We start from the raw sequence: 10,406 nt of genomic DNA, 5'->3' as shown, positions 1-10,406 counted from the left end.
CGTACATGGGTCGATTTGCTGGACTGAATTGCGATTTGGGCTTTGTTCTCCCTGGGCCGGTGCTGCTGGGTCACGACTTCTGGAGAAGAAGATACAGAAGGGTCGGTTGAAGTTGTTGTACGTATGTGATGTTGTTTGGAATTGTATGTATTGTTGTATGTTGTAATGTATGAGAATGAGTTAATGGGTATTGAATTTAGGCCACTGGATTATAGAGATTGGGCTGGAGGAGCTGGCCCAAAATGTTTGATCTTGCAATTGGGTTGAAGAAATTGGCTAAAATTGCCATAATAACCGAATTTCGATTGGAATTTAGTCGGTGGATTTGATCAACACTTAAACAAGATAAAATTTTCATAAATTAATTAAGGAGCTTTTTAATCTTAACGAAATAAAATAATTAACTTAATAAACTAATGATTCAAAATATAAACAACTAATTAACTTAACAAAATATTTAAGTAAAACTAAAAAAAAAAATTGAAACGACTTTCGAATATTCATAAAAATGTACTAATTACATATGTAATTATATAAAACATATATATTATTTAAAAATTATAAATAAGTGATGAACTATTTAAAATAACTTTCAAAGTATTTTTTTTTTTTTAATTTTCTAAAACTAATTATTTGAAATCGTTTGAAATTGGAGAAGCTCGATGACTAATTATTTTCGGGGAGGGTCAAAATTGGGTGTCAACATTAAGTACACAACCAGTGTGATACAAGATAGGTATGTACATTTTATTTACATAATCAAAAGGAAAGTGGTGCATTATGTTGGAGATCAGCCAAAGTGTTGTTTCTCTTGCTGTGAGCGAGATTGTAAGACAATATTTTAGTGATTGGCATCGCCTGGAAGTGAACGGGAAAAGTAACTTTGTCCATATGCTTGTTGTAGTGACAAAAAATGGCTCCAATCATATTGCAAAATGTAGGCGATATGGCTTTTCACTGATTAAAAAAATTAAAGTGCAACAATTAGTTGAAGTTTTGAATGTAGAAGTAGTGAGACATATAGATGCACAAAATAAAAGCATATAGATTGCTAATTTTGTTTCTAAGTTCACGAAGAAGATACATTAAAATAGATCTACTTTCTGTTGGATTTTTTTTTATTTAGTAAAAATTATATTTTGAGCATCTGTTTAATGTTGTAGTGATGGGTGTGACATCTCAGTTGGATTTGTAATAAGGAAATGCAGTTTCTGAAAAAGTAAGTCTAACATGAGATGGTATAGTTTAAGGAGAAGTTTATATACCTTACTATAGTGTTTTGGAGGGACAATTTTCACCTTCAGAACGTGCTTGTGATGGGAAGTGGCCTCTTGTTTGTCTTTTTTGTTTGTGACAGGATTTTCGATCTTTCTTTTGCTGCTTCCTGTTGTGTCCATTGGAGCAGGTGACGGTGGTGCGCTGATGATGTTCTCTTTTTCCGCATATTGAGACAATTAATTTTCCAGTAGTTTTAGCAAATGACCTTTTGACTTGAATGGTGATTGTCTTTCCAGTTAATTGTTTTGTCATATTTGGAAGAGGCAACATTTGTTTCGTTTTTATGGATAAGAAAAAATTAGTTAACAATAGGTATTTATTTTGTATTTTATTTTAATTAGGCGTAATATATACTTAGTGGAACGAATGTCGTGAACTTTTTCTGAAGTGAAATGTAACATTGTTTCAGCAGGTTGATCTGTGATTAGCGTTGTTGTCGAACCACTGTTGTCTGTAATGGTAATTTCAAATTGACATCTGTTGTAAAAGCGGATAAGATAGTGAAAATTAGAGAGGTAAAAATGGATGATTTAAAGTTGTAATTAATTACAAATTGATATTGTCCATTTTATTTGTAAGTTCACAAGAAAGACATATAAAAATGCAATTTAGGTGGAAAGATAAAAAGAAAAATTCAGGGTCACTGTGCTGAGAATGACGGTTTTTATTCATAATGCAGACATGAGAATTCATTATCATTAGCTGCTATTGATAGACATATGGCTATTATGACGCCTTTAAGCAGCATATACATGAATGGATTAAAGTTTGGCAGCATGTTTGGTTGAATATAAATGTCTTTAAGATGAGCAAAACTAACTTGGGGTATGCAATTAGTTCTCCTTCGGATCTTAGGTGCGGCCTTATGGAGCTTGTTTTGGTAGCTACTCTTTTATAGTTATGTGTCCTGATTTTCGAGTTCTACTTCAAAGCAGGGGAGGACGGGACTCACGGGGGTTGGGGGAGCTTTCTCTCAGGGAAAGCCTAATAAACTCATCATAATACTTGAGTTCAAGCTCCTACTACACATCTAATTATAAAAAGGAAAAGATAACAAATCAAAGCATATTTGTATGGTAACACCAAGATAAGAAGAATAGTTGCGGCAGAATGAAAAACTTCTAGATATAATACAAAACTTTTCCTCTTTTTTTTTGTATATTTATTTAATAACTAAAGCGAAACTGAAATTCTTGAATATGGAGTGATCAAACCCCAAAGTAAAACTCAAAAAAATAGAATTCTACAGTTAAAAAACAGAAGACATTTGTTTATGTTTTCAGTTCAAATTTGAGGAATCAACAAAGACTCAAAAGTAAGGAATTTTCAATCTACTCTAATTTAGAGACACAAGAATTGAGTTGAAGCTTGTTCCAAAAACATATAAATTTGTATGCTCTGTGTTTGTGAAACCTTAGATTATCATTAAAGGAAGCTGAAGAGATGTTTCAAGTTTAGGTTCTCTGTCAGTTGAAATTTAGATATGTTTTTGGAGAAAAATAAAAAGAGATCATGGTTATAGTTTTCATAGACTATTCTCTGCAGCTTTTAATTAAAGATAATATCATAACCATAGTTAGCAATGATAATAAAAAGAGATAATTAGGGAAAAAAAATGTTCCTTGATTGAACAAACATTGATTGAAGTTTTCTAAACGATACCTTAGTCATTGTTATATCTTGGAATATGATTTGTGGAAGGACGGCAAGTTGCACAATAAAATCTCCTTTGTGCTAACATATAGAACTATTGAATGTCATCCAATAGTGAAAATTCAACCTGTATGCAAACTATTTGGCCCTGGAAGATTGTGAAAAAGTGTAAATAAAGATACAACAGGATAATTTGTGAAATTTGTAGTTGTTATTACCGGAAGATGTTGAAGTTATACTTTTTTTGGTGTATGTGATCAGCAACTGTTCATTTGATTTGGCACTAGGACTATAAATTTAAATAAGAAAAAGTAACTTGAAATTTGATGCTTCGTCTAAAAATACTATGAAAGCAACAAGATCCTTGCAGCATTTCAGATCACATGGGCATTTAGTACTATCACCACAAAGACTTCTAGAATTGCAATGAAAATATTTAAGAAATTAAAAAGCAGAAAAAATATCTATTTTCTCTATTGCCCTACAGAACAAGGCCAAGAATGGATATTTCCCAAGTTTTCAATAATCTTTTTTATAACCTCTCGCTTTGTCAAACTCCATTTAGCTTTCTTTTAAACTTATGCATTTTGATTGAAATAGTTATTCCAAAAAACAAACTAACTCCATGCAACAACAAAGAAATTTGGAAATCAAAATTTGAAACCCAGAATAAAACCCATGGAGGAAAACTATCTCGAAAACATCAACTGAAATTACCCTTCTTTACAACTTAATTAGTCAAAACGACAAAGCAATTTTTCACCACAACACATGCAAAATCTTAAAGTCCGATTCAGCTGTAATTTCAAAAGCTTTGGAGCTCCTAAATTAAGGCTTTCAAACTTAGTAGGCCCCCAAAATAAATTCGAACAAACTTGAAATCCCAAAAATATAGCCAGTGAAAAAGGCAAACTCATTCAATATAGCACAAAAGTAAATCACACAGAATTTATAATCCAACCTAATCAGGGGCGGAGCCAAACTTCTTTTAGAGGTTCATTTTGATGGAAAATATTTTAATCATGTATATATAGTAGATGTTGAACCTCTTGATTAGTCCGTATGTTTAGTTATTCAGATTTTGAACCTCTTTATTAAAAATCCTAGCTCCGCCACTGAACCTAATGTTAGTGGAAAGAAATATGAAAATCTAATTGAAAAAGGAGAAAATAACAACTGAAAGTAGACCTGATAACACCAGTATAAACAGAGCAGCTTCGGCAGAACGACAAACTTTTCTTTTATATACAATACAACACTTTTCCCTTTTGTATATACAAGAAAGCAAGAAGGAATTGAAAAAACTAAGCAAAAGCAAATAGAATGAGCAGACAAAAGAAAATGAAGGTGCCTTTAAAATTATAGTTAAATTGAAGAAGAGTACGTGTTTGATGAATTACAAAGAGAAAGACACGTATCCATACAATGCAGCCTTTGGGAAGCTGAAACGACAAGAATACCCATGTTTACCTTATCAATTTGAGAAGTTGAAATGACAAAAACATCCGTATTTGCCAATTAAATAACTAATAAGTAGACATGTTGAAATTACTGAAATTGTCTCTTCTATATAAGAGAAATTACTTCTTCGAATAAAAAATAATATTTCAAAATTCTCATTTTTTGAATCAAACATTATTCGAAAAGAGAGGGATCACCGAAAGCAATAATAAAAGTCGTTGAAGTTTTGTCAAATCTTGAAAACGCCGAATATTACAGAAATAGTGAATCTGATTTTCGAAGGCAACAAATGTGGGCGAAGAAAAGAGAAAAGAAGGAAAAAAAATGTTTAGAAGTTAGAACGTGAAAAAGTTTGAGATGTTATAAAATATATATAAGTATCAATACCAAAAAACAAAAAAGACATAAGAAAATAACAGATATAATATTCTTCTTTTCATTTGTTCTTGTATTTTATTTGTTATTATAAGAAGAGAAATATATATAAATATATGTATAAACTTAGGTACAAAGTATTTTGTGTGTACATCAATTTTACAATACAAAGTGGACATCATTTTACACCATGAGATTTATTTTTATTTCTGAATAAATTAGTATGTGTTATAAATTAAGGAAAAATACATAAGTAGCCCCTCAGCCTATGCCCAAAATCCCTGAGACACACCTAAACTCTACTAAGGTCCTATTACCCCCCGAACTTATTTTTTAATTAATTTTCTACCCCTTTTTTATCTACGTGACTAAGTCCGTGACTTCACCTATGTTAGGCGCGTGGGTGCAGTTTTTAGACAACACTGACCAATAAAAATTGGCCACGTGTTAAAATAAACTTGAAAAAAATAAACATTAACTCAATTGTCTTCTTCTTTATCAGTGTTCTTCATCTTTGAAAAAAAAAACCTCCATTATCATTCTAGTTAAATTGTTCCTTGCTTCGAAAAGTTTTGACGAAAAGTTTCAAAAACAAGACTCCTAGACTCGAAACTCTTAACTTAGTAACTACATAAATCGATTTCTTTTTATGAATCCATATCACTGTATTTTTTTGTTTCCAACCTCTTTCTTTTGACTATTTTTCAGTAATAAATCAGTGTCCTTTAAACGCTGAAGGAGGGAAGTATGTATAGGGAAAAATTGGAGCAGATTAGGGGGGGAAATCGAGTGAAAATTCAAAGAAAAATTTGAATTTCTTGTCTCTTTTCCAAGGCCAACAGTGAAAGGATGAGCAATTTCTAAAAAAGGGGAAAGGGAGATGGGAACACGTCTGCTGCAAAAAAGGAGGACGACGCGTACGGCGGACACTGTTGGCACCGTTGCTGATGTTGACGGGTCGGAGTCATACTTTTTCCGAATTTTCTGGATGATTTCGTGTGAAGAAGACGAGGGCAAGTACGGGGGTAGGGTTGTTTGGTACTAGTAGCACCCGTTCCTAGGTTGGCATTTCTTTTTCTAGTTTTTCGCATTGGAGAAGAAGGACATAGGTCGGGTATCGGGTTTATTGTTGTTGTACGCTGGAAAGTAAATAGGTTTGGGTTTATTGGAGAAATATTGTATTGTTGGTCGGCTGTATATTGTTGTATTCACTACAACAAATATGATAGTATATAACTATGATAGTTGAAAAAATGGGGCCCAACGCGTGTTGAACAAAGCTTTCAACCTATTTGGTTTATATTGCCACGTAGGTCGAAAAGTGGTAAAAAATTAATTAAAAAATAAGTTCGGGGGGTAATAGGATCTTAGTAAAGGTTAGGTGTGTCTCATGGATTTTGGGCATAGGTTGGGGAGTACTTATGCATTTTCCCATAAATTAAAGATAATGTACTAAAATTAAGAAGAGTATAGATAAAGAGAGACACAAAGTAATAACAATAGCTTTTCTCTATTATTTTCTTCTTTTTATTTCATATTACAAAAAGGGAGACATATATAATCTATATAAAACTTGGGCCCATAGTTATTTGGCAACATAGTTTACTTGGAAACAAAGTTACTTGGACATAAAGTATATCGTTTGAATATCTATTGTACAACACAAACTATAATGTGTGGACATTCATTTTACAACACTCCCCTTGAATGTCTATATAAAAGTAAAATTCTATTGAGAAAAAATATAGTGACACATAATATTTGTTGCCTTGTTAAAAACTTTTATCAAGAAAATCAAATAAAACCTTTGGTTAAGAAAAAAAAATGCAATGCATATTCACTTCCTTGATCAAGACATCACTTAACATCTCAAAGATATCACATTTTAATCTTGTATCTTAGCCCATTTAACACTCTTAGAGCCCGTTTGGATTGACTTAAAGAAATAGCTTTTAAAATGACTTTTAAGATAATATTTTTTGTTAAACTTAAATGACTTTTAAGTCAAAAAATAAAAAATAGGAAGGGATCTACTTTTGACTTTTAACTTATTTTATAATTTGTCAAACACGGTCGAAAACTAAAAATAATCTATATCTATATCTATATCTATATCTATCCATACTACCTTAAAAGCATGAACTCTAAATTTAATGTTAAATTACTAAAATACCCCTAATTAAAAATACTTCATTTATTTTATTTATTAATTTAATTATTTGTATTATATTAAAAGTAGATAGCCTTTCATATTAAAGAGTTGTGACTTTTTTGACGGGTTTTGACATTTTCGATGAGTTGTGACTTTTATGAAGGGTTGTGAATTTTTCAAAGGGTTATTGTGACATTTCCAAAGTGTTGTGCCTTTTCCGATGAGTTGTGACTTTTGCAAAAGGTTGTGATTTTTTCGATGAGCAGTGATTTTTTCGAAAGGTTGTAACTTTTCTGATAAGGCACAATTAACACCTATTCATACTACTATTTGTTAGCTATAAATAGAGGGGCTTCCTCTCACTTTTAAACTACAATTTTTTTTAAAGTTTTCTACTCTTCTTCTTCGTAAAAAATCTCAGGGTTATTTGCAACAGTTGATTAAGTTCAAAGTTCAACAAAATTCGAGTTACCACATAAGAAAAAGTTGGTGAACAAATGTAGCAAATCATTCATAAATTCACACTTGTATTTTTTCTTATGATTTCCATGATTAACAATGATGAAATGTTGTGGGAAAGACAATAATAATAAACAAATATGAAAAAAGTCACATGATTTGGGTAAGATATTTCTTCTTTGTTTTTTTTTAAAATTATTTTTTTACCCTCAAATGAAGGAGTTTCTTTCTAATTTTGCTAAAACAACAGACATCAATGTAATCTATTGAATCATTAGTTTTGATGTTAATTCCACTATTTCAAAAATAGATTTTCACTTTTATTTATAATATGATAATATAGTCATGATAATAATTATTTTTAATAGATATGTAAGTAAAAATGAATGGAGAAAGTAAAGTGGTGGTGACAAGAAATTTTAATCAAATGGAACACTATAGTGAATATAGCATGATCATATATTTTCGTCTTCCTTCTTCATTGGCTATGTACCGTTTCATATATATTTTTTAATATTTATATTGAGTATGAAATTTTTTGAGTATGTAATTCCTGTTATTTTGTGTTCATTTTAATTTGAGAAAATGGTATGTCACAAGATACACTCCTTACTAGCTATATAAAATAGATAAGAAAATAGTGATTGATCATAAAATAATCTTAAATCAAATTAAAGTTCTATAAACAATACTTTAAATTTTATTCATCTATTAATTTTTATTATTTAAAAAGTTTAATATTTTATATCACGATACAATTACTATAAGATACTTTCATTAGACAACAAGTAAAAGATAGATTGTGTATAAAAATAAAATATTGACATATTTATTGTAATCCTTATTAGTGTTGTGCACATACTAAATTTCAAGTATGAATATTTAAGAGAAAAATTATACGTAAATGGTGTCCATAATTTATGTTCATAACCTCAAGAGGAAAGACTATTGGTGACATTTTTTAAAAATTTTGTTGGTTAGATTTGCTTACAAAATTTAGTGAAGTAAAATATAATACTACTAAAGAAATGTCACTTTCTCCCCATATTTAAGCTTTGAATGTATTTTGAAATGTTTGAATGATATCTGGTAATTTTCATCTCAGAATACAAGTAACTCTATGACAATTTGTATTAATCATTTAAAAGCATTTGTCCTATGTTCTTTGAACTATAATTATTTATTAAAAAACTTTAATTCAGTAATATTAATTCTATTTTACAACATCTATACTATATATACATATACACGTGCAACGCATGTGCTGTGAAACTAGTTACCTTAAAAGCATGAACTCCTAACTTGAGTGTTAAATTACTATAATATCCCTAACTTAGGTTGTGACTTTTTTGATGAGTTGTGACTTTTCCGATAAGTTGTGACTTTTTTCAAAGGTTTGTGATTTTTTCGATGAGTTGTGACTTTTTTAAAGGGTTGTGATTTTTCGATGAGTTGTGACTTTTTCAAAGGGCTGTGACTTCTCGGAAAGGTCATAACTTTTTAGATAAGACATAAAAAACTTTTGTTTATACTACCCTTTGTTGAATAAATAGAGCGGCTTCCTCTCATTTTTCAACCACAATTTTTTTTAATCTTCTACTCTTCTTCTTCTTGCATTTTAATTTTTTTGTGTGATTTATTGTCATTGAGTGAGTTCGAAGTGTAGCTGAATATGAGGTACCACTATTCTGATGAAGTAAATCGTTCTATCCTAAGAGAGTACATGTCATAACCTCGATTACTTGAGGGAAATAATTTTGATGATATACTAATTATTTTTTTGCTTAATATATACATTAGTATGTAATGTTCCAATATACAAAGTTAAAATGATGTAGTCTAAATTCATTTATTTTTGTTAACAATTTCTCTTGTGATGTAGATATATGTTGATGTAGTCTAAATTCATTTGTTTTTGTTAACAATTTCTCTTGTGAAGTAGATATATGCTTCTAAATATCTTTTTTCAAAATTTAGAGAATTGTCACGATTTAATTTTGATGCTCAAGACAAAAGAATGACTTTATTTATCAAATGCACTTATGTGATTTAGACTCTCAGGAAGTTTGCTTCAAAATAACTATTACCTATATAAACATTGCCCTTTTGTTTTACTTATTTATTATTTCTTAATATTTCTGTATTTTGGACGAAGAAAAGTTTATATGACTTGTAATAACGCCAGTTGAAGTTTGTATTAGTTTAATTTTAATTATTTATTTAATAGCTAATTTTATGAGATAAATATTTTAATTAATGCAATTATATATTTATATTTGGGTAGATATTTGTATTTAAATTAAAGTATTATATACGTGACAAATGTATTATCAAGTTAACAAGATCTTCTAACTTCAAAATATATTATTTTAAAATGTTCCGAGCTCTTTTTTTCCAAAAAAAATTCACAACAAATGTGAAAATATGTAAATATATAAAATATAGTTGTTCTCTTCACATGTTCATTTGACATCTAAACAATTTAACGTGGAATACATATGCAAAACATATCTGTTAGTTGACAAGAAAAATACAAAACAAATAATATCTATAAGATAATATTAGTGAGATAAAACTAATTACATGATTGAACCTCATCAAATTGAAATAAAAATATACATTATTGCATTTAACTAATAAAGATTTTCAGTGACCATCCTCATAGGTTTGCGTTAAAATACATATATATGACAATCCACATTGAACATTCACAAAAGAATCTGTAATATTATTTTTTGCTAAACTTATTATTCAAATCTTCGTTTAAATAAGCAATAATATATTTACTATAACATATATTTTTGGAATTGGTAATCACGTGCAATACACGTGTCAAAAAACTAGTTTTTAAATAGATTTGACCAACTTTTAAGGAAATCCAAACCCGTTCTTAATATTATGATTTTAAAACTTAAATAGCAAAAACATTTTGCATTCAAAAAACTTAATTCTAATATCTAACCCCCCGCCCCCCCAAAAAAAAAAAAAGAATCACATTGGACAAATGCAAAATTAGGGGTTTTTTATT

The 10,406-nt window shown here is 29.6% G+C and overlaps 1 long non-coding RNA gene across 1 annotated transcript; it reads right to left on the bottom strand.

Annotated features, from left to right (window-relative positions):
• Positions 1–738: 738 nt before the first annotated feature.
• Positions 739–4,240, bottom strand: LOC107062301 (uncharacterized). The gene is made up of 4 exons (XR_001474547.1): positions 4,120–4,240; positions 2,941–3,079; positions 1,266–1,755; positions 739–957 (listed from the first exon to the last, which is right to left on the bottom strand). It is a non-coding gene; the product is annotated as an uncharacterized lncRNA (long non-coding RNA).
• Between the last annotated feature and the right edge of the window lie 6,166 nt (positions 4,241–10,406).

This window comes from Solanum tuberosum, unplaced genomic scaffold (assembly GCF_000226075.1).
Source record: "Solanum tuberosum cultivar DM 1-3 516 R44 unplaced genomic scaffold, SolTub_3.0 scf00213, whole genome shotgun sequence".
Classification (NCBI taxonomy): domain Eukaryota; kingdom Viridiplantae; phylum Streptophyta; class Magnoliopsida; order Solanales; family Solanaceae; genus Solanum; species Solanum tuberosum.
The sequence above is the reverse complement of the archived record's forward strand: the minus strand, read 5'-3'. Positions and strand labels throughout refer to the sequence as shown.